General features: G+C 41.1%; 1 long non-coding RNA gene across 1 annotated transcript; it reads left to right on the top strand.

Annotated features, from left to right (window-relative positions):
• The first annotated feature begins 210 nt into the window (after window positions 1–210).
• On the top strand, window positions 211–23925 carry LOC117502945. The gene is made up of 3 exons (XR_004558440.1): window positions 211–222; window positions 15503–15506; window positions 23729–23925. It is a non-coding gene; the product is annotated as an uncharacterized LOC117502945 (long non-coding RNA).
• Window positions 23926–25139: the final 1214 nt, after the last annotated feature.

Raw genomic sequence — 25139 nt, 5'->3', positions numbered from 1 at the left:
ATCACCGTCAGGTCTGCTGTTGGATAGGAATGTCTGTCCCCATGCACACATAAAACATCCTCCTGCCTGCTAAAGTCCACAATCTCTGTCGATACAATGTCTCTCTGCACTAGGGTCAGGAAGCTACCAGAATCCACAAGAGCAGTCACAGGCTGGCCATTAATGGTAATGTCTTTAAACCGCTGCCTTCTTTTTACAGCCTTTTCCACCTCCGTTCTGGGAGTATAACAGGCACCAGTCAACTTTGCTTTTCTGAGTGGACATAAGGACGCTTTGTGCCCCAGCTGTTGACAGTAGTAACAGACAAGCTCCTTCCCGCTACCTTGTTGACCAGGAGCTGGGCTCAGATCTGCTGGTGGCTGGTAGCTAGTCCGGAATGCTCGTCAGGGCTGCACCATGGATTGACAGCCAAGTCCACCAGGATGTACAGGTGGGCCTCCCCTCCACGCATTAAGATACTGCAGTGCTAGCTTGGCTCGTGCTCCTTCACCCAGGTACGGATGTCAGCTGGAAAGACCCGCAGAAGCTGCTCCAGGATGACCTGTTCCATGATCTGCTCCTTGGAGTGCTGCTCAGGACGGATCCATCGACGATAGAGTCCCTTCACGCGATTGTATGTCTCGGTTGGGTTTTCCCAAAGTGTAGCACCAGGCTGGACCGGAACTGCTGACGATAGGTCTCCGGCGAGATGTCAAACTTGGCCAGGAGCGCTGCCCTCAGATCAGGATACAGGTGGGCCCTCTCCTCATCCATTGCCGTATAGGCCTCCAGTGCCTTACCACTAAGTAACGGCACCAGACGGCAGGCCCACTCATCCTGCGGCCACCCCCATGTCTTAGCAATACGCTCAAAGCGAAGGAGATAGTTTTCAATGTCCTCTCCCGCCACATACTGAGGGATTTTAGGGTCACCATAGGGTCGAACCTCAGGCCTGGGGCGTTCCTCTTCACCACTCACATGAACACTGGGTAGATCTATAGAGGAACTTTGACGTCGCCGAGGAGCAGGTGTTGGCAGAGTCAGCCGTGGCCTTAGACTAGCCTCCTCAGTTGGCGACTGAGCCCCCTCAGGTAAGGGGACAGACATTGCTGCTCTCTGCTCAGCCATGGGCGCTTGCTGGTCCTGCTGTGCTACTGCCAAACACGCCCGGAGCTCTTTAAACTCAGCCAGGAAACCCTCCTCTCGTGTCTGCTGGCTTATCATAAAGGTTTTCATTAGGTCCAGGAGCTCACCTATTGACTCAGCTTCTCCATGATTTACCAGCTCCTCCTCTTCCTCCATTTTATGCCCCTGGGACCGACGTTTTCTTCGACTTGCCATCCCACTTCTGACACCATATGTCACAGGGTTCTGCTCAAAAATCTAATAATAATGGCTGAGTCCAAGATGTCTCCCAGCAATATACTTTAGTCAGGGCCAGCAATTTCCAAAAAAAAAAAAAGAAAAAGAAAAAACCTCAGACACCGTATGGACAACAGCACCACCCCTGCATCACTACCAAAGCTCCAACACCATCATCTTCCAGCAGCAATATCCCCCCCCTAAATACCCAACGCCCCGCCCCTGGGCATACCAAGAGATAATCAGAGGGGAATGTGTTTTTTTTTCCTCTTTTTTTTCCCTTTTAACTCTGCCCACCAATCTATAACACAATCACAATAAAAATTCCTTACCCATCTTTGGTACCTAAAAATAAACAAGAAACGTAACAAATCAGACAACAAATCTACACACACAAAAATGGTTCAGCCCGAGGTCAGCTGACCACTTGAAGCGCGCCACAATGTGCTATTTAAAGCACAACCAGAAAGCACTTCAGTTTAGCCCCGTCAGGATAGCTGAGAGCTGCGCAACAACAGGTAAGGGAGTTTGTCAACATTCAATATCCAAAAATAGGGACATATAGACTTAAAATGTGCACCCTCAACTGCGCTACAACTGGGGAGGAAGTGTATATGAATTCAAGCAGAGAACCAGTGTGCTGTAATAACACAGTCCCTGAGCACAGAGGGAGGGAGAAGGAGGGGCACGCAAGGCAGAGAGGGACGCGGTGCTGCAAGCACCCCCCCGTCACAGTACATGCCACAAACAAAGTCGCTTGAGGTATGCTAAAGCACATTTGGACAAGCCAGCTTCATTTTGGAATAAGTTGCTGTGGACTGATGACACTAAAATTGAGTTATTTGGACATAACAAGGGGCGGTATGCATGGCTGAAAAAGAACACAGCATTCCAAGAAAAACACTTGCTACCTACAGTAAAATTTGGAGTTGGTTCCATCATGCTGTGTGGCTGTGTGGTCAGTGCAGGTACTGGGAATCTTGTTAAAGTTGAGGGTCACATGGATTCCAGTCAATATCAGCAGATTCTTGAGAACAATGTTCAAGAATCAGTGACAAAGTTGAAGTTGCGCTGGGGCTGGATCTTTCAACAAGACAATGAACCTAAACACTGCTCAAAACCTACTAAGGCATTCATGCAGAGCAACAAGTACAACATTCTGGAATGGCCATCTCAGTCCCCAGACCTGAATATTATTGAAAATCTGTGGTGTGATTTTAAGCGGGCTGTCCATGCTCGGAAACCAACAAACCTGAGATGTTTTGTAAAGAAAAAATGGTTCAAAATACCTTCAGCCAGAATCCAGACTCTCATTGGAAGCTACAGGAAGCATTTAGAGGCTGTTATTCCTGCTAAAGGAGGATCTACTAAATACTGATGTATGTTTTCTGTTGGGGTGCCCAAATTTATGCACCTGCCTAATTTTTAAAAATAATTATTGCACACTTTCTCTAAATCCTATAAACTTCACTTATCACTTCAAATATCACTGTGTTTTTCTGCTATATGATATATTTAACTGAAATTGCTGATCCAAACAACCATTGATTTATAAAGGAAAATCATGAAAATTAACAGGGGTACCCAAACTTTTGCATACAACTGTAAATGTCTGTGTGGTCAATTCAGTAATTGCACTTTGTTTTGATGTTGCTTTGGTTTCCTGTTTTCACTTTCCTCAGCTTTGCAAAAACTGTAAAAACTTTGTAACTATTAGAATTATTCACTTCATTCAATTATTCAATTATTATAATATTAGCAGAGGGTCACCCCTCTGAGTCTGGTCTACTTGAGGTTTCTTCCTCAGTACCATCAGAGGGAGTTTTTCCTTAACACTGTTGCCTGTGTGCTTGCTCTAGTTTTGTTGTGATTGGCGCTATATAAATTTAATAAATTGAATAGAACAGTTACTATGATACCCACCCTCCTTGTAGACATATTTGTTCATCCACTTTGTCAATATCTCTTATCTCTTTCTATTTCAATCTGCAGCACCTGTAGAAATAGAATGCAATAAAAATAAATGTCATTACTCAGGAGGAAGAGGCAGGGTTGGTGTCCAAGCTGTTAGTGCACTTGTTTCCAGAGCAGAAGGTTCCTGGTTCAAGACCACCCCTGTCCATTCTCCACATAATCAAATCAAATCAAATCAAACCAATTTTATTTATATAGCGCCAAATCACAACAAACAGTAGCACCAAAGCGCTTTATATTGTAAGGCAAAAGCCATACAATAATTACAGAAAAACCCCAACGACTTGGCGACAGTGGGAAGGAAAACGTCCTTCTAACAAGAAGAAACCTCCAGCAGAACCAGGCTCAGGGAGGGGCAGTCTTCTGCTGGGACTGGTTGGGGCTGAGGGGAGAGAATCAGGAAAAAGACATGCTGTGGAAGACAGCAGAGATCAATCACTAATGATTAAATGCAGAGTGGTGCATACAGAGCAAAAAGAGGTGAATAAAAAGAAACACTGGGTGCATCACGGGAATCCCCCCAGCACTCTAAGTCTATAGCAACATAACTAAGGGATGGTTCTGGGTCACCTGATCCAGCCCTAACTATAAGCTTTTTTCAAAAAGGAAAGTTTTAAGCTTAATCTTAAAAGTAGAGAGGGTGTCTGTCTCCCTAATCCCAATTGGGAGCTGGTTCCACAGGAGAGGAGCCTGAAAGCTGAAGGCTCTGCCTCCCATTCTACTCTTACAAACCCTAGGAACTACAAGTAAGCCTGCAGTCTGAGAGCAAAGTGCTCTATTGGGGTGATATGGTACTATGAGGTCCCTAAGACAAGATGGGACCTGATTATTCAAAACCTTATAAGTAAGATGAAGAATTTTAAATTCTATTCTGGAATTAACAGGGAGCCAATGAAGAGAAGCCAATATGGGTGAGATATGCTCTCTCCTTCTAGTCCCTGTCGTACTATAGCTGCAGCATTTTGAATTAACTGAAGGCTTTTCAGGGAACTTTTAGGACAACCTGATAATAATGAATTACAATAGTCCAGCCTAGAATAAATAAATGCATGAATTAGCTTTTCAGCATCACTCTGAGACAAGACCTTTCTAATTTTAGAAAAATGCAAAAAAGCAGTCCTACATATTTGCTTAATATGCGCATTGAAGGACATATCCTGATCAAAAATGACTCCAAGATTTCTCACAGTATTACTGGAGGTCAGGGTAATGCCATCCAGAGTAAGGATCTGGTTAGACACCATGTTTCTAAGATTTGTGGGGCCAAGTACAATAACTTCAGTTTTATCTGAATTTAAAAGCAGGAAATTAGAGGTCATCCATGTCTTTATGTCTGTAAGACAATCCTGTAGTTTAGCTAATTGGTGTGTGTCCTCTGGCTTCATGGATAGATAAAGCTGGGTATCATCTGCGTAACAATGAAAATTTAAGCAATGCTTTCTAATAATACTGCCTAAGGGAAGCATGTATAAAGTGAATAAAATCGGTCCTAGCACAGAACCTTGTGGAACTCCATAATTAACCTTAGTCCGTGAAGAAGACTCCCCATTTACATGAACAAATTGTAATCTATTAGACAAATATGATTCAAACCACCGCAGCGCAGTGCCTTTAATACCTATGGCATGCTCTAATCTCTGTAATAAAATTTTATGGTCAACAGTATCAAAAGCAGCACTGAGGTCTAACAGAACAAGCACAGAGATGAGTCCACTGTTTGAGGCCATAAGAAGATCATTTGTAACCTTCACTAATGCTGCTAATAATATGAAGTTGTTTCAGGAAGGTCATCTGGTGTACAACCTGTGCCAAATCAACATGCAGATTCATCTCAGATCTGCTGTGGTGAGCCCAAGTAAAAAACGGGACAAGTCAAAGGAACTTACTTACTTACTCAGGGGGAAGTGAAGCTGGTCACAGGGCATCGACTGATGATTCTCAAAATATAGGCCTGGTCAGATGCACACAAAGACCCAGTTAACCAAGTTTAATTTGCCAGGAAGTGTTGGAAATTTTTCTTTCAAGAAATTATGGGGACCACTGCCAAGATGATCTCATAAGCTATGTGTGTCAGGTGATTGAACCTTCATTTTATCCACCCTGCTCTCAGATTTCACTTGTAGGTTTCTGCATTGGAATGGAAAGTTAACATTTCCTTGTTTGTACTTATTTGTGTGTCATTTGAAACAAAAAGCACTGATTAGATTATGGTATTAACCAGGCAACCAATAGGCTCCTTTTTTTGCCCAAATGCACTCAGTCATATCACAAAATTATGATTTTGAATCTGACAAAATAAACATGAAGTCACATTAATGTGAATTCCGTGACACTGAGTTTTAAGTACACCCTGTCTTACTGTTACTACTCCAGGGCCCAGACCTTGTCTGCGTAGGCTGCATTTTTACCTGTCCACATTAAAAATGGCCAGCCAACATTTTACAGTTCTACATGTTTAAGAGGCTGTTTTTCAAGAGTCTCAGTCTGCAGGAGGAGAAAAACATCAGCTTAGTTTGGAAATAATTTTGACAACTACCTACTTTTCCATTAAACCTTCCTACACATAAGGAAACTTGTCACTTTGTGCCTTGAAAACATCCATTATTGTGCTGTTATTCTCGTCCCTTGGTTTATTGTGTCCTCTCCACAAATTACAAAGAAAAATACCAATGGAAGGGCCTACAATACAAGAAAAGAAAGACAGAAAGACTAGAAGAAAAATGAAAAATGGACTGCAGTGATGAATATTGTGGTTGACTTAATGTCAATGCCACACCAGCACTTACTGACAATACATTCACACTAATACCAATTCTACTCATGCCTCCAAAATGGAAGATGTCAGTTTTCCTGGCAATCGGCATTAAGAAAAGGGAGATATATAAACAACCATCCCTCTGTGTTTGTCCTCCAGGGCAATTCTCTGTAGTTCTTTTGATGAAGACAGATAGTACTGCTCTTTTCAGCATCACTCTGCCTCCAGTCCAGTGAAAGAAGAACCAGGAGCTTTTGCCACCTAACTATGCAGAAATAATCTTGCCAACAATTGAAAGCTCAGAGTTCCTGTTGTTGCTCTTTGTGTCTGACACTATTACTACCCCAGCAAAAATACAAAAACAAAAACTGAATCCCTAAAAAGCAGTTTAAGTGAGAAGTTGGAACTAAGAATATTTATGCCGACCAAAACCAATCCAGTCTACCGGATTGTCATGATTCAGCAGCACAAAATATACATTAATCTATTGGTTCATCATATTATCATGAAAAATGAAAAATTTTCTTCATGGCAGCACAAATTCATTCTAATTCATTCCATGATTTGAAAGTGCAGCCGGGGGGGGGGGGGGGGGGGGGGGTATGGGTAGGGTTAGGTTATGGTTAAAGTTAGGGTTGGGGTAGGAGTAGGGTTAGTAATAGTTAAAAAAAAAAAACCTCCCGTCATGAAAGTTTGAATCTTTTCATGACAGGAGGATGAAAAAAACGTGAGACTGGGCTGACCAAAACAGGCCAAGACATCTTAAAGCTACAATGTGTAGTATACAAGGTCTGTTAGAAAAGTATCCGACCTTTTTATTTTTTGCAATAACCTTATGGATTTGAATCACGTGTGATTGCATCAGCCATGCTTGAACCTTCGTGCGCATGCGTGAGTTTTTTCACGCCTGTCGGTTGCGTCATTCGCCTGTGAGCAGGTTTCGAGTGAGCACTGGTCCTCCCCCCTCGTCGGATTTTCATTGTGAGGAAAATGTCTGAACGGCTGGAGCAGTGCTGCATCAAATTTTTCCAGAAACTGTGAGAGACAGCCAGGTGGACACCATTTGGAAAATTCAGATGGCTTTCAGGGACGATTTTATGGGCATCACCAGATTAAGGAGTGTTACAGCCGGTTTAAAGACGGCGCACAATGGCGGAGTGCGCGCCGCGCTCCGAGCGGCGATTGACAGGCTGAAACGACCAGATCATTTCCAAACTGAATGCTGTGTTGATCCGGGACGTCGTCTGACTACCAGAGAAATGGCAGAAAAGATGGACATCAGCACTTTTCCGGCACATTCCACTGTTAAAGGAGATTTTGTCATGAAAACAGGAGCGGAGGAATTCGCCACGGAGCCGCTAATGGCGCGGAAGGAAAGCACCTCCATGTTGGTCTCACAGGACATGTTGTGGCATGCCCAGATCTTCGCCAATTTCTCGGATACTCACTCGACTGAAAAGCCACCCAAAGCCGTCTGAATCTTCCGAATGGTGGAAGAGCTGGGCATGTCCCGTGAGACTTCCAACACAGAGGTGCTTTTTGTTCTGCGCCATTACGCGGCTCCGTCCTGACGCGCGAATTCCACTGCACGTCTTTCATTACAAAATCTCCTGTAACAGTGTAATGTGCCGAAAAAGTGCTATGTCCACCTCTCTTGCCATTTCTCTGGTAGTCAGACGACGTCCCGGATCAACACAGCCTTCACTTTGGAAATGATCTGGTGGTTTCAGCCTGTCGATGGCCACTCGAAGTGCAGCGCGCCCTCAGCCGTTGTGGGCCATCTTTAATCCGGTTGTAATGCTCCTTAATTTGTGTGATGCCCATAAGATCTTCACCGAAAGCCATCTGAATTTTCCGAGTGGTTTCCACCTGGTTGTCTGTCACAGTTTCTGAAAATTTTTTGATGCAGCAAAGCGGCAGTCGCTTAGCCATTTTCCTGACAATGAAAATCCGCCGAGGTGGCTGGACCACTCCTCCAACAAAGCGTGCTCACAGGCGAATGACGCAACTGACAGGCGTGAAAAAAGTTACACATGCGCATGAAGGTTCAAGCTTGTTTGATGCAATCACACGTGATTCAAATCCATATGGTTTTTGCAAAAAATAAAAAGGTCAGATAGTTTTCTAGCAGACCTCGTACAAATAATGATTGCTTATGAGTTCAATGGTACAAATATTTCATGAGTTGAAAGCTGGAATGTTCCATTCAATGAGGCGAAGCCAAGTTGAATGGTACATTCCAGCGTTCACCAAATTAAATATTTGTTCCATTGAAAGAATGAAAAAACATTCATTATTTGTTTTATATATCAGCTAAAATAGATCCTTGTCATTTTATATTTTATGAATTTATAAACAACAGAAAAGGGACTTACATTTTGGTGTTCCACTGGTGCTTAACAGGCCAACACAAACTTTAAACTGGAGTCCAACATTACAATGATGCAGTCAGTGATGCCATGCACTGACTTTGTGTACTAAAAAAAAAGACCATGTACTTCCTTAGTCCAGCACTTTATCCCTCCAGAACGCTGACAGCATAGTGGATTTGTTTTTTAGCACCAAGAATTAGCACCATCGCCTGTCAGCAAAACAAACTCCACTATGCTTAGCTAAACGCTGCCCCCGGTAGTGTGAGCATGGTGGTCGGCGTATGTAATAATACATTTCATATGGCACCAAAATTGCACACTAAAAAGAACTATTGCACGGTCAATGAAACATGATGGCAAACGGTATGAATAATCCATGTTACGTGACATACAACCCACCAATCAAATGACAACAATCCATTCAGCTGTTATATGATATTTTTATGTCCCGCGCGGCATCCGGGTTGTCCGTCTGTCCATCCTTCCGTCAGTTCGTCTGTCCGTCCGTCCGTGCATCTGTTCAATCAATTCATTCGCCGCAACGTAGCTCGGCACCTATTGCTCGCAGAAACTTCATATTTGGTAGGTACATGCCTTGGACGAGTACTTTGCATGGGTTCTAACACCAGTGACCTTGATCTACTTTTCAAGGTCAACAGTGGTCACAACCATCAAATCCTTCGCCGCAACGTAGCTTCACACCTACTGCTCACAGAAACTTCATATTTGGTGGGTACATGCCTTGGAGGATTACTTCACATGGGTTCGAAGGCCAGTAACCTTGACCTACTTTTGAAGGTCACCAGTGGTCACAACTGTTAAATCCTTCGTCGCAGCGTTGCTCGGCACTTATTGCTCGCAGAAACTTCATGTTTGGTGGGTACATGCCTTGGAGGAGTACTTCACATGGGTTTGAAGGCCAGTGACCTTGACCTACTTTTCAAGGTCACCAATGGTCACAACTGTCATATCCTTTGACACAATGTAGCTCAGCACCTTTTGCTCATAGAAACGTCATACTTGGTGGTTACAAGCCTTAGAGGAGTACTTCACATGGGTTTGAAAGCCGGTGACCTTGACCTCTGTTTCAAGGTCACCAGTGGTTGCATTTGTTTTGAAGGCTGGTGACCGTGACTGACTTTTTATGGTCACTGTTTGTCACAAATATTATGCCAACCTCCTATTTTTTCATTGTATATCCCAGTTTACATCAAACACATAAGGCTTCAACCAAATACCCACCCCATATAAGCACATATTACTGCACTTTCCATGGAAAATAATACTGCACACGACGCATTTCGTGATGAATGTCTCTAGTTTGTCATCTAGTGGCGATCTTGCAGATTGCATTATGCCATTGTCAGTCACAATTTTGTTTCCTTTCACATTTTTTTGCTATTTTAGTGACGGGGATTCATGCTGCTTTGTTTTTTCCTTGTGATAAGTGATTTGTATGATCCTACATTTCACAAAGTGAATGCTCTCAAACTTGTTAGCCTGCACTGCACAGCCTATAGGGCAGCAACCACTGAATCCTCTTTGTTTTCTTGTGTCTTCAGTCTCACTGCAAAATACAACAGGCAGAGTGAGTGCGTCCCTTTTGGGCTTCTGTATCCACATGGCAGTGCAACATGGCGGCCTTCCAATATTGATATGAAGGGATCATTCTGAGTTTATGAAAACATATTGATTAGTGGCTGCAGGTAATTTATAATTAATGAACAGATGGTTATGAATGATGTACTCCATTTATGATAATAAATTCCTAAATACTACACAGATAAAATTGACAAAATTACTTTAAAAAAATGGAAAAATGTACCTTGTGGGACAAACATTAAATAGGAGATATGTTTAAAGAACACATTAATGATCACTTGGATCATGCGAATAATGTAGGAGGATAGTTTCCCTTTGTATGCATTTCTTGTATGATTTTTGCTCTTCCTAACAGTTCCAGTTCCTTTCTTATTATTGACTAATTCACACTGCTATCTCAGCTGTTATAAGTCCCGTGATTAAGCTCATTATCTCTCATCTTTTTTCCATGTTAATCGTCAGCTCTTCTGAGCAATGGCAGTTTCATCCTCTGCGCCATGAGTCCTGAAATTGATATTGTGTGCATGTTTGCGGTCCTTATGCTTTGATTATTTTGTTTGTGCCTTGGTTTGTTAAATTAGAGTACTCCATGTTGTCTTTGATTAATCATTACCTTTGCCAAGGAGGTTTTGTTTTAATCCCTGTGGATTTGTTGTTAAAAATTTGAATTTATGAAACCGACAATTTCACGGACGTTGATGGATGGATGAGGCAAACATTAGGAAAGAACATATGCTGACACTGGCAGAGAAAAGATCTCAGGAAAAAAACTGCTGGACATTAAGGATGATGCCAATCACCGTCTGTACAGCATCATCAGCAACCAGAGGAGACTCTTCAGCCACAGACTGCTCCTTCCCAAGTGCAGGACCAACAGACTGAAAAACTCCTTTGTCCCTCAGGCCATCAGACTGTACAACTTGTCACTTGGGGGGAGGAGGAGTAACAGGAAGACAGAGGATGGAAAGGAGAGGAACACTAGTAGCTTGTAAACCAGTATTGGTCATTATTATCACTTTACTGAGGCATTGCTAGGCCGGTATCGTAGATTTACGTCGACGCTACCTGGCTATACCCGCCCGCTGTGCGTAAACAAATGACGTCATAGTGCGTGCAGCCCAAGAACTGTCCGCAGAGGAAAAAAAAAAACTGTCTGCAGAGGAAAAGATAAAAAGGTGAGAAGTGTGTGTTGGTCCCAATATGGATATTCCGGATGATTTTCTCATGGATAGTACGACAGTGAACAACAGCCAAAGCAGCCAGCTTGATGAGGACACATTGGCTAAATTGACCAGCAGCACGCGCCAGCCGACACAACAAAAGTTAAAGTGAACCAACTTTTTATGTACGCATTACATGTTGTGTATCTCAGTAAGTATAATAATGCAAATAACATGCTGTTGTTGTGCGGTATGCATTTCCTGAATCCCTCCGTCCATGCCCAGTCGCACAAAATGATGATATCTGTCATTTTGGGCGACTGGGCATGAATGTTGGGCCTCTGAAAATGCATACCGCCCTCCAAAAGCATGTTATTGTATTAGTATGTCTGTTTTTTTTAACCTTCACTTTTGATACTCTGTGCGCTTCTTACCCCATGTGCTGATATACAATGCTGCTGGAACCTCAATTTCCCTGAGGGAGACTTCCCAAGGGATCAATAAAGTTATATCTAATCTAATCTATTAAGTTCTGGTGGAACAAGCAATCCCCCCTTCCAGACACAGGGATTATTTTATTTTATTTTTATTATCAGTCTTTCTTAAAACCAATCCTAGTGAGTAAATGTATTCATATACATAATTTTGAAGTCCAAATGCCACATTACAGTGTACTTTACATAATTAAATTATGTTATGAAAAAATATAGGCATTCGTCAATAAAGTCTCTATTATTAGTGTTTTAGAGTGTATTTTTTATTTTAAAATGTGTACATGCGGTCCCTTCATAACTGGGAGTGCTTCTTGCAGAAGGTGGAGCATGAGCTCACAGGTTTAATCTCTTCTTTGCTCTGTGGATGAAAGCAATAGTAAAGTTGCTGTGATGTGTGAATGGTAATAAAGTTGTTGTGAACTGAGTGGAATAGAATTACACCTGAATCTGATGGAAGGTGCTATGTCACCAAGGTTGGGTAGGATTACTTTGAAGTGTAATCAAAAAGTAATCAGATTACAAGTAATCCAAATGTATGTACATACATACATGTAATCCACATGTATTCTTTCAAAGTAATCCTACCCAACCTTGTGTGTCACTGGATATTTTAGCAAATCACACATGGATGGTGTATCTTTATTCAATTTTTCAAAGCATCATCTTTTTTCAGCACAAGAGTTTGAAAATGCAGACAAAGAGGACTGATAAAGACAATGAGGGCTGACTTAAGAAGAGTATGTTTACAGTGTTTAGAATAATAGTAGTGCTATGTGAATCCAGGTTTTGAGTATATTTCTTATTGTTACATGGGAAACAAGGTACCAGTCGATTCAGTAGATTCTCACAAATCCACCAAGCATTCATGATATGCACACTCTTAAGGCTATGAAATTTGGCTATTAGTAAAAAAAAAAGTAGAAAAGGGGGTGTTCACAATAATAGTAGTGTGGCATTCAGTCAGTGAGTTCATCAATTTTGTGGAACAAACAGGTGTGAATCAGGTGTCCCCTATTCAAGGATGAAGCCAGCACCTGTTGAACATGCTTTTCTGTTTGAAAGCCTGAGGAAAACGGGACATTCAAGACATTGTTCAGAAGAACAGCGTAGTTTGATTAAAACATTGACTGGAGAGGGGAAAACTTATACGCAGGTGCAAAAAATTATAGGCTGTTCATCTACAATGATCTCTAATGCTTTAAAATAAAAAAAAAGAGACGCGTGGAAGAAAACGGAAAACAACCATCAAAATGGATAGAGGAATAATCAGAATGGCAAAGGCTCACCCATTGATCAGCTCTAGGATGATCAAAGACAGTCTGGAGTTACCTGTAAGTGCTGTGACAGTTAGAAGACGCCTGTGTGAAGCTAATTTATTTGCAAGAATCCCCTGCAAAGTCCCTCTGTTAAATAAAAGACATGTGCAGAAGAGGTTACAATTTGCCAAAGAACACATCAACTGGCCTAAAGAGAAATGGAGAAATATTTTGTGGACTGATGAGAGTAAAATTGTTCTTTTTGGGTCCAAGGGCCGCAGACAGTTTGTGAGAGGACCCCCAAATTCTGAATTCAAGCCACAGTTCACAGTGAAGACAGTGAAGCATGGTGGTGCAAGCATCATAATATGGGCATGTTTCTCCTAATATGCTTTTGGGCCTATATATCACATACCAGGTATCATGGATCAGTTTGGATATGTCAACATACTTGAAGAGGTCATGTTGCCTTATGCTGAAGAGGACATGCCCTTGAAATGGGTGTTTCAACAAGACAATGACCCCAAGCACACTAGTAAATGAGCAAAATCTTGGTTCCAAAGCAACAAAATTAATGCCTCGCAGATGTGAAGAAATCATGAAAAACTGTGGTTATACAACTAAATACTAGTTTAGTGATTCACAGGATTGCTAAAAAAGCAGTTTGAACATAATAGTTTTGTAGCGAGTTTGTAGCGTCAACAGCACATGCTACTATTATTGTGAACACCCCCTTTTGTACTTTTGTTTTTGTTTTTTTTACTAATAGCTCAATTTCATAGCCTTAAGAGTGTGCATATCATGAATACTTGGTCTTGTTGGATTTTTGAGAATCTACTGAATCTACTGGTACCTTGTTTCCCATGTAACATTAAGAAATATACTCAAAACCTGGATTAATCTTTTTAGTCACATAGCACGACTATTATTCTGAACACTACTGTAATATATGAGGTCTGTTAGAAAAGTATCCGACCTTTTTATTTTTTGCAAAAACCTGATGGATTTGTATCACGTGTGCTTGCATGAGCCAACCTTGAACCTTCGTGCGCATGCGTGAATTTTTTCACGCCTGTCGATTGCGTCAATTGCTGGCAAGCAGCCTTTGTGTGAGGTTGTGTGTTGTGCTCTTGGTGGATTTTCATTGCAAGGAAAAAGACAGAACGACTGGAGCACCGCTACTGAATCAAATTTTGCCAGAAACTGGGTGACAGCCAGGTGGAAACCATTCGGAAGATTCAGACAGCTTTCGGTGGCTTTTCAGTCGTGTGACTATCTGAGAAATTGTGGAAGAGGTGGGCATAATTTTTCAGAGTCCAGCATGTCCTGTGAGATGTCAACACGGAGGTGCTTTTGCTCCGCCGTCAGCAGCTTCGGCATGAATTTCGCTGCAACACTTTTCATGGCCAAATCTTCTGTCACAATGGAATGTGCTGAAAAAGTGCTGATGTCCACCTCTTCTGCAATTTCTCGGATAGTCACACGATGGTCCCACATCACCATAGCATTCACTTTGGAAATGATCTGGTCATTTCAGCATGTTGATGGCCGACTGGAGCGTAGTTCGCTCTCCACCGTTGTGCGGACGTCTTTAAACTGGTTGTACTGCTCCTTAATCTGTGTGATGCCCATAGCATTGTCACCGAAAGCCATCTGAATAATCCGAATGGTTTCCACCTGGTTGTCGCCCAGTTTCTGGCAAAATTTGATTCAGTAGCACTGCTCCAGTCGTTCCACTATTTTCCTTGTAATGAAAATCCGGCAAGAGCACAACACACGTCCTCACACAAAGGCTGCTTGCCAGCAAATGACGCAATCGACAGGCGTGAAAAAATTCACGCATGCGCACAAAGGTTCAAGGTTGGCTCATGCAAGCACACGTGATTCAAATCCATCAGGTTTTTGCAAAAAATAAAAAGGTCGGATACTTTTCTAACAGACCTTGTATATATATATATATATATATATATAAAAAACTATTTTCAAAGATTCCAGGATTGTTAATGTTCTTGTTCATGTCGTTTTGTTTTAAGGCTGTGTCTTGATTGAACTTTGGGTACACTACCCCCTTAATTACTGGATGCATCGCTCAATTTCGCTTTCAGAAACTGCATACAAATAAGGATGAAAGGTATGCAGAGTGCAGACAGAAGATCATGGGCTTATCTGTATTCATATTTAATGTTGGGCATTAATGACCCTTTAATATTTACAGTTTTTTTGAGGATCAGCATAATGGTCTCTCTCTCTCTCTCTCTCTCTCTCTCACTTTCTCTGTCTCTCCCTGTGAAAGTAAAACAAATATTCATACATCACTGTAGTGCATTTATAAAAAGGATCTTTGTTTCATACTGTCATTATATCAAAACTATTGAGTATAATCAAATACAGCTTACAGAACAACTCTATCAATTATCAGGTGAGTTAAGGGCTGGGGACATGGACTTGTTGCCACTATGCTACAGAACATTGGGTCCTGGATGGCAACCACCAAGGCAAATGGCCAGTCTGTTCTCACCTGCTGAAAGCGCACATATATCTGTCACAGACAGGTGATAGATGCCACGTGTCCTATTATCAATTACTGTCCTCAACATTGAGGCACCTGCTTGGTGGATAAATACTATGTGCAAGAGTGGCAGGAGGAAAGGCAGTTCTTGCTCATGTTACAATTGTCAACATTATGTCAATAAACCACCAAACCCTGGTGCTGGACACAACAACAATATGACATTACAAATTCAAGCGAAAGAGCTTGATTTAGGCTTTGATCACGATGTTTAAACTACTCTGAAAATAGTAAAGCAGGAGCTTTGACTCCTGCTGAATTTACATGATTACTTATCACCTGAAATCTGGATTTTTAACTTGTTTTCAGTGAATAAGAGACGGGTATAAAATAAATTATGGTCTAGACTGAGACATTATTTTCATATAATACGTCTGACTCTCAACTGTGAGGCATAACGCTTCACAACTGGAGTGTGCAGACACACTTTGCCTTTAGGTTATTAATGGAGACCAGGGAGTTTTACTAGTTCATCAAATTATCTTTGCTACTTGGGGAATTTTTTTTTCTCTGTAATTTCTTATGGACTATATTACATTATACTGATTAGAGAATTATGACATCTTTAAGTTAAAATTTACACTTAATCACCTTAATGGCTGTAATAATGTAGTCTAATGGTTTTGTGTAACAGGTTCATATTTTATGTTGGTGCTAAGATTTTCATCTACTTTGCAATTACCTTAATTACACCTGCAGTGTGTTGGTCTTAGAGGAAGAAAAGATGACTGCAAAAGCATCTGAGGATGAAAAGGATTTGTGGCAGTTGTCTGGAGTTATTTTGAAAAGAAGAGCCATATAACACCAACACGACCAGTGCTTTCAGCTACTTATATTTATATTGTAGAGCATCACTTCAGCTCTGGAAATGATGGTTTAGTACAGAAATGGCCAGAGTTCCTAAGATTTCATGAAGAGTTATTTCAAGGTGCTTGTAGTTGACTGTTTTGGTCATGTAAGTTGCGCATTTTCTGACATGATACAATCTGAGACTGTGCAACAGTATCCATAGTGCTCATGTCACTTATTTTCAGTTCAGTTTACACTTTAAAAAAAAATCTTTGCCAACAAAATGGCTTTTTTTTTAACACATTCGTTCCATCCACTACACACCAAATCATGGCTTAGATGCAACCATGAAGATTGACATTGAAAAAAATAGTTTTAGACTCCTGCATTGGGCCAAAGGTTAATGTTAATAATAATGACTTGGAATTATAGAGCATATTTTTATTCAAGATACCCAAAGCGCTTACAAGTTGCATTATTCATTCACTTACACATTCATACATTGGTTGTGGTAAGCTACTAATGTAGCCACAGCTGCCCTGCGGCAAACAGACAGAAACACGGCTGCCATTCTGCACCTACTGTCCCTCTGACCACCACCTCATTCATACACAGATAAGGTGGGTTTCAATTTCAATTTATTTTCATTGATACAGCGCCAAATCACAACAAAGTTGCATCAAGACGCTTCACACAAGTCAGGTCAAACCTTACCAATGCCAAGAGCAAGCACACAGGCGACAGTGGTAAGGAAAAACTACCTCTGATGATTTGAGGAAGAAACCTCAAGCAGACCAGACTCAAAGGGGTGACCCTCTGCTTGGTCCATGCTACCAGCACAAATGACAAAATTAATATACAGGAAATTTTGCCGGTGCACAGGACGGGAGGTTTGCAGACACTTAACCCAGGGTCCCATTGTTAGGTGTCTTCCCCAAGGACACAACAACAGTCTGCAGATTTTTGACTGGTTGGGAGCCAGATTCAAACCACCGACCTTTTGGTCAAAGGACAACCCGCTCTTCCAACTGAACTACTGCCGCCTCAACATATGTTGTCCAACCAGCCCAGTCTCACTTTTTTTTCATGACGGGTTTTTTTAACTCACTATTACTAACCCTACTCCCACCCCAACCCTAACCTTAACCATAACCTAACCGACCCCCCCCCCCCACTTCACTTTTAATTTCATGCAGCCATCACAGAAAGAATTAGAATGAATTTGTGCTGCCGTGATGAAAATGAAGCGCTTTTCGTCACAATATCACAAACCAATAGATTAATTTTGTGCTGCTGAATCACGACATGCCGTGAGACCGGGTTGTGCCCAACATATGAAGGGTTCAAATGCAAAATCCAGTGTTTCCCTCCAAAACCACAGATTTTTAGTTGAGGCCAACATGCACTACACATTCACATCTCAATAACAGAAACCTTTGAGCAGTAATGGCATTCCTCTCCTGGCTTCATACAGTGTCTTTCAGTCAGTCACTCAGTGAGGTTGTCAGACACAGTCAGTCATCTTCAGGTGTATGCAGACTTTCAGTGACATTACAGACTTGTCCTGAAGCTTTGCCTCGTATTCGTTGGGTGCTTTACATTGTTAGGCTGAATTGTTGCCTGTCTGTTTTCAGCATCCATTCCGTATTTGATTCTGTACCCTCCATGTGAGCCAGTCAGTTCTGAATTCTGTGACTGGATTCCCAGAGTATGCATCACTCCTGAGATAATGTCAGCTTGATACCAGTTGATACCAATTGAAACTTTTAGGTAAAAAACTGTTGATGACATTTTTGTTCATATTCAATCAATCAACTTCAATCAACTTTTTCTTGTATAGCGCCAAATCACAACAAACAGTTGCCCCAAGGCGCTCAAGGCGCATATTCTGAAGCATCTTGTCAAAAGAGGTAGGTTATTCAGTGAAAATTAAACTTTAATTTCCAAATTATAAATATAAGTGACACTAAATGAAACCTTGCTTTTGCATTGGTGTTGTACTCACTGGTGATTGAATGCACCATTAAAATGTAGTTTGCAGACATGAGACAGACCTGCGTCCTTATTCTATGTTATTGATATTAATGTGGGTTTCACCTGCATCCATACTACGACCTGAATGGGTCCAACATCAACACGCATTCAGGAGATGAAGTGCAGCTTGTAGGAAGGAGTATTAATGTTCAGTTATCCAGTACTGAGGACAATCAACTACAATGCTGTGTCAACTCAACAATGAAGTCAATTTGTTTCACCTTGTCATGACAACTAATGACTAAATAATAGAAATCGGCGTATGAAAGTTTGTAACTGTTCAGTTGACTTCACAGAATGAGATACATTCACAAAATGTGTCACTTTTTAATTAATAATTCAGACAAATGCCTTGTGAAAATAATTAATCATTATTCAGGTTTTACTGGGTCTATCAACAAAATTTAAAAACTTGTATAGTCGTTGAAATATGCACTTTCAAGAAACATTCAAAGTTAAACTGAAAGTAAGGGGAATTTGATTGGAGGACCGCTTAACTCGGTCATGTGACCTTGACGCGGCTACGCGTCAAACAACTCCAGAGGGCTAATGAGCAGCACAAATGAAAAGAGTCACAACAGGTCTGACATTACATTGTGTTGTAATCCTACTGAGCTCACAAATACTGTAGAGAAATAACAAATTATTAGACAAGAAAAAGGCTTTAACTTTTAACTGATCTATGAAACAGTCCTGGAATGACCACACATTTTGTTCCCTCACTCACACACACACACACACACACACACACACACACACACACACACACACACACACACACACACACACACACACACACACACACACACACACACACACACAGAGCAGAATTCTCCTAATTCGCTTGAGTTTGATAAATATGAACTATGGCCCCTTTCTTCTTCTTCTTCTGCTTTATCTTCTTTTTCTTGAGGCTGCAATCAAATCAAGTAATTTGCAAAACCAACACATGCCTAAAAAAAGCACGAGCAATATTTGTGCTTGTGTTCAGTGAATATTCGCAGTAGTTAGTAGTCTAACATCCTAGCAGGAGGCTCAGACTGATAGCACTGCTGAAGTCATTCCTTGTCTTCAGTCACTCATCCTAGTTTGTAATGTCTGCTTTGTCCTTTCAACATTACTTTGTGTTTATTCCTTGCACACTCTTTTTAAGCATCAAGCTGCAATACTACATTTTTTTTTTACCACTGTACAACTCCACTGGACTGATGATTAAATTAATTTACCTTATGCCCTGTATGCTCTTTGTCTGCATTTTGAGTTTCATTTTTGCTTATAACAGTGTAATCTTTAGGACCCGTTCACACAGGCTATGGCTAAGTACAAATCAGGGCGAATCATGGCACAACAACTTGTATGAACAAACCACTAAAACATTGAGCCGACGGGCAGGCGTGAACGATGCTGCTCCGATGGTTTCATGCATGTGGGAACACAGTGCAATCAACTGCAGCATGTGTAACTACATTGCGCAGCTGCTGTGAAAAGTAAAAAATACATGCCACCCACGGGATTCGAACCTGCACTTTCCAAAACCTCTGATTGCCAGCCAGAAACTTTACCCCTGAGCTAACATTGCTGTCCTGTAAAAGGTGCTGGAAAATGCCTGATATCAAGAAGGACATGGACGTATTTAAAAAAAATAGAACCACATACCATATAAAAACACCACATTGTATTGATTCCCTCTTATCAAGTGGGCAATACAAGTATGATCCATCTGTTCTTCTGGAGATGACCCATGGTCACAGAGGTACAGTCATGAAATGACATGAATGATGAAGAAGGGCATTCTTATCATGTCCACATCTGCTGGTGGCATGTCCAGCTGGGCCTGCACACATGTCCTGGCTGATACGTGTGGCTTATGCACGGCACACCGCAGGACAGACTCCGCATTATGTGGAACAGAGCTCACGTGGGTGATGTGACATTCAGATCGCCCGCTGCATGTTATGATCTGACGGTCTGTTTCACCTGGGGTAGCCTGTCAATGTGCACACCGTGTGCGCACTTGCTGCGGCCCATTGCAACAGTGATATATGTTTTTATGTATGTCCTTTTGAGGACAGCAAGCAGACACATGCGCGTCACAGTGGACAGTTGTTAGTTCATGTCCATCCAAACACGGTACATGTTGCCCAGCCATGATGTCCCAACGCAGTCTCACGGCAAGTCGTGATTCAGCAGCATGAAATATACATTAATCTATTGGTTCATGATATTGTGATGAAAAGCACCTCATTTTCGTCACGGCAGCACAAATTCATTCTAATTCATTCCATGATAGCTGCATGAAATTAAAAGTGAAGCGGGGGGGTCGGGTGGTTATGGTTAGGGTTGGGGGAAGGAGTAGGATTAGGTTATGGTTAAGGTTAGGGTTGGGGTAGGAGTAGGGTTAGTAATAGTGAGTTAAAAAAAACCATGTCATGAAAATTTGACTCATTTCATGACAAGAGCATGAAAAAACAAACAAACAAACAAACAAACAAAAAACAAACAAACAAACAAAAAAACGTGAGACTGGGCTGGATGTCCAGAACCACAGATCTCCAATCACAGATTTCAGTTCAACCATTACTTTTATTCCTTAAGCTTGCCAAAACTGGCATTTATTTTAGATTTACAAAATGGAATATGAAGGGTGAAATCAACAGTAAAAGTTGGCAGGAGGATGAGCACAGTTATGATAAATGTTTTCCAACAAGATTAATCATTGTGCATAAACTGGGAAACAATGATGGGTCCAGTGTGAAATAAATTATTGCACAGAGAGTGTCTGCTATGCCTTCAGCCAATGTCTGCTTCAATATTAGATTAACTGCTCCCCACGTACAATTAATTAATGAGAATATTAAGTGCCATCCCATGGGCTTCCTCTGCCAAGACTCCACAGACTTTTCATCTGTGGTTTTAAGATAAGGGGAGCTGGATAAAGGATGTCAGCTGTATCTAAAAGCCACACAATCCCCCAAAAGAACTTCTATTAAGTAATGTACACAGATATTCCTGTGCTGTATTATTTTAGTGACAAATATAGTTGTCCAGCTTTCACTGAATCCGTTGCTTATATCTTACAACTACATAAAGGTGGGAAATTGAGGAGATTATATAAATGTAAAGAGTTTACCCACTGGCTTTTTGCTGTTGACAGCTGCAGCCCAGAAAGTAAAACCAGGATTCAAGACGGTCTGTGAATTTTGACGTTTGGAAGTGCAATGCATAAGTTGTCAAAAAACAATCTGGGGGCCAACCTAACCTGTGAAGGGAACTCATTTCACAGGCCTACAAAAGAAAGAGCATGGGTGCCCCTAGTTTTAAGTCGTGTTTTAGTGACAGACTAAAAGCGGCTGATCCACAAACCTAAGGGACCTCAACGGAACATATGTCTTCGGTACTTTGGCCATGTAGGCTGGTGCGGACCCATGAAGAGACTTAAAAACAAACAATAAAACCTTATAATGAATCTTAAAAGGATCCAAATGCCAGTGTAGGGATGCAAAGCGAGCAGCAGCATTTTGGACTAATTGCAAGTGTGCAAGAGAGGAGTGGCTATGACCAACATATAGTGCATTGTAAAAAACAAAAATGACTAAGATGTTCAAAAATATTAAATGATAAAAGAGATTTAACCTTGGATAAAAGGCTAAGCTGGTAAAAACTCGATTTAACAACAGAATTTATCTGCTTTTCCCATTTAAAATTCATGTTTGACACCATGATTGGTGACTGCGGGTTCGAGGAAAGGCTGCAGAGGGCCAGGATCCAAAGAAGGAACAGCACAGGCACTACTGGGTCTGAACAGCGTGACCTCTGTTTTTCTTTCATTAAAATTTAAAAAGTTAAAAGGCATTCTTACCTTGACATCTTTAATACATTCCACCAGTGGTGTCAGGGAGTTGACATCATTTCTTTTAATGGGAAGGTAAATTTGCCAGTCATCTGCATAAAAATGGTATAATAGGGCATGTTTTTTTTTTAATCACAACCAAAGACAGAAGATAAAGTGAGATAAGGATTGGGCCAAGGATGGAAATGTCAGGGACTCCACATGAGAGCGGGGCAGAGGATGATGCAGAGTCACTGAGGTGAAATGAAAATGTTCTCTGGGATAAGTAGGATCTGAATCACTCTAAAGCCGTGCCTGTAATGCCGACATGTTGTAGGTGAGAAGTATGGATAGCGTGTGTCTAAAGCCACAGTAAGCTCTAACAGAATTACCTGAGTCAGTGGTTAATAAAAGATCATTAAAAACTCTTAAAAAGTGCAGATTCAGTGCTGTGAACCATTTTAAAACACAACTGCAAAACTTCCAAAATAAGCAGCTAACAAGTATTGCAACTGTAAACGGACAGACTAAAATGTTTTCATAAAAAAGTAAATTTGAAATAGGTCTAAAAATTTGAAAAAACAAAACAAAAACCAAAGTGAGGTGTCCAGGTTAGGTTTCTTAATTGGTGGGTGTACCACTGTATGTTTAAAATAAATAGGAACAACACCTTCAGTAAGACTGCTGTTTACAATAGCCTGATTATACGGTCCAACAGTCTCTCAGACCTGTTAAAAGGAGAAGGTTTTGTGGGTGTTTCCTGTCCGGGATGTCCGTGCTTGTATTCACTTGTGTCTGTGTGTGACTGTCTCCCTCCTGCACTCCTTTGTGCATGTGGGTGTCTCTGTACTGTTGTTCATGTGCTCTGTCTTGTCCCTATTTGGAGTATGTGTGCACCTGCTGTCTGCATGTGTGTGTGCGTGGGAACCTGTCACTTCTGGGCTGTGTTTATCATGTGTATGTGTGATCGTGAGTTGTCCGCTGTCTATACTTCTTCATACTCCTCGGTTCCAGTGGTGGGCACAGCTAACCAAAAAGTTAGCTTTGATAACAGTTAATCCACTAACTGAAAAGTTAACTTTTATAAAGCTAAACCAATAACCCCCTAAAAACTTTTGTGGAAGTTACAGATATAAACTAAACCAATCATTTTGACTTCAGTACACTAGCAGCTACTTACACAACAACAAGCGAGCACTTCTGTGTCAGATCACCTTTCCGTCAATAAAAGAGACCTGGTGACCATAAAGAAAGAAAAGAGAATAGCAAAAGAAAGCAGGAGCAGAAAATAAAGACAATTTCTCTTCACACCATACAGACTTGCCGGCATATCACCCAGTCATGCACAGGCAGACAGTTTTGACTTATGGTTAAAATTTTAAACAAACTAATTCCGGAAAAGTTATTTAAATTAACATCACGTCTGTCAGTTTATGAAGTGAAAATATCAGCTATATGTTTTAGTTTTAAAGTAATGCACAAATTTTGAAGGTTTTATTGTTTCGACACACATGCCGCAGTGCATTATGGGTAAATCAGTTCCCTGACATGAGTGGTTGGTTGGTCGGTATAACACACAACTTACTGAAACGTGGTGTGTTTTACAAATACATTTGTATTCGTAAATATGTAATTTTTTCATTTGTAAAAAAAAATGCAATTTGAAACCTGAAAATTCTGTTTGTTAAGTGGATTCAGCATTTTTAATGAATGTGTGGCACTTGGTATTCATACTGCCATGAACACTGCCATCTAGATGGTAGTGTTCAACAACATTAACCCATAATACACTACAGCATGTGTCTAAACGCTAACCTTCAAAATTAGTGCATTACTTTAAAAAATAGCTGATATTTTCACTTTATAAAATGACAGACGTGATGTTCATTTCAATAACTTGTGTTTGTTTAAAATTTTAACCATAAGCCAAAACTGTCTGCCTGTGCATGACCTGGGTGATATGCTGGAGAGTCTGTATGGTGTGAAAAAAAATGTCTTTGTTTTTGTTTCTCTCTGTTTGGTAGCCAGCTCTCCTCTGTCTGCAGAGGCTAGAGCTGTACCTTTTATAGTTGTCTGTCTGCTACGAAACATGTAATAGGCAGGCACTAAAACCTTTGATTCCAACTTCACAAATGTTTTTAACTGTTAAGCTTTATTCACTATGCCCATAAAAATATGTTAACAGTCTAAAAATGATCTGACCTAAATTTATCGGGATCTAATTGGTCTGCTGATGGTATTTAAAGTTATCTGAAAAGCTAATCCGCTAATGAAAACATTAGCTTCGATAATTAGCAGTTGGTGCATTAGCGGAACTGTGCCCACCACTGCTAAGGTTCCTGGTCCATTATGTCTCTGTGCATTATGATCCTGTTGTGTCTCGGTCTCCTCCTTCCTTGATTCTTCTGGTCCCTGTGGTTTGGGTTCTTTTGTGTCTTTCATGGTCTGTGCTGCGATTTGTGACCTGGTCACTGTTCTGTATTTTATGATTTGCATGTTCTCCTTTACTTAGCCTTATGATTCTTGTTTGAGTGTTTACCATTTATTGTGCAGGTTTCTATGCCACTGGGGTTTTGTATTTTTATGTTCTTTTTCCATTGTTAGTTTGCACCTGTGTCTCATTTGTGTTTTTGTATTTGAGCCACTCCTGTTTTGTGTTACGTTGCGGGTTGATTGACTGTTGCTACGTTCTGTTCTATATTTTTTAGATGGTGCTTTTCTCCTGCTTCCTCTGTGCTATTGATGCCTTTATGGTGTCAAATCTCGCACGTAAACTCGCTGGGGAGCCTGAGATTTCATTGTCAGTGTAAAGCCCCTTTCAGACCGGAGCTGCTCCCAGTTGCTTCCTGTGGTGTCTTGACGACGCAGGAATTTCTGCGTCAGGTGCACGCAGCAGGGGGCAGAGAGGAGTTGAGAACGTAGCCTGCAGGTTCACTGCACAGAGAAGTCAGAGTGCACAGTTTT

Source organism: Thalassophryne amazonica, chromosome 2, assembly GCF_902500255.1.
Source record: "Thalassophryne amazonica chromosome 2, fThaAma1.1, whole genome shotgun sequence".
Classification (NCBI taxonomy): domain Eukaryota; kingdom Metazoa; phylum Chordata; class Actinopteri; order Batrachoidiformes; family Batrachoididae; genus Thalassophryne; species Thalassophryne amazonica.
This window is presented reverse-complemented; position numbering and strand designations above follow the sequence as displayed.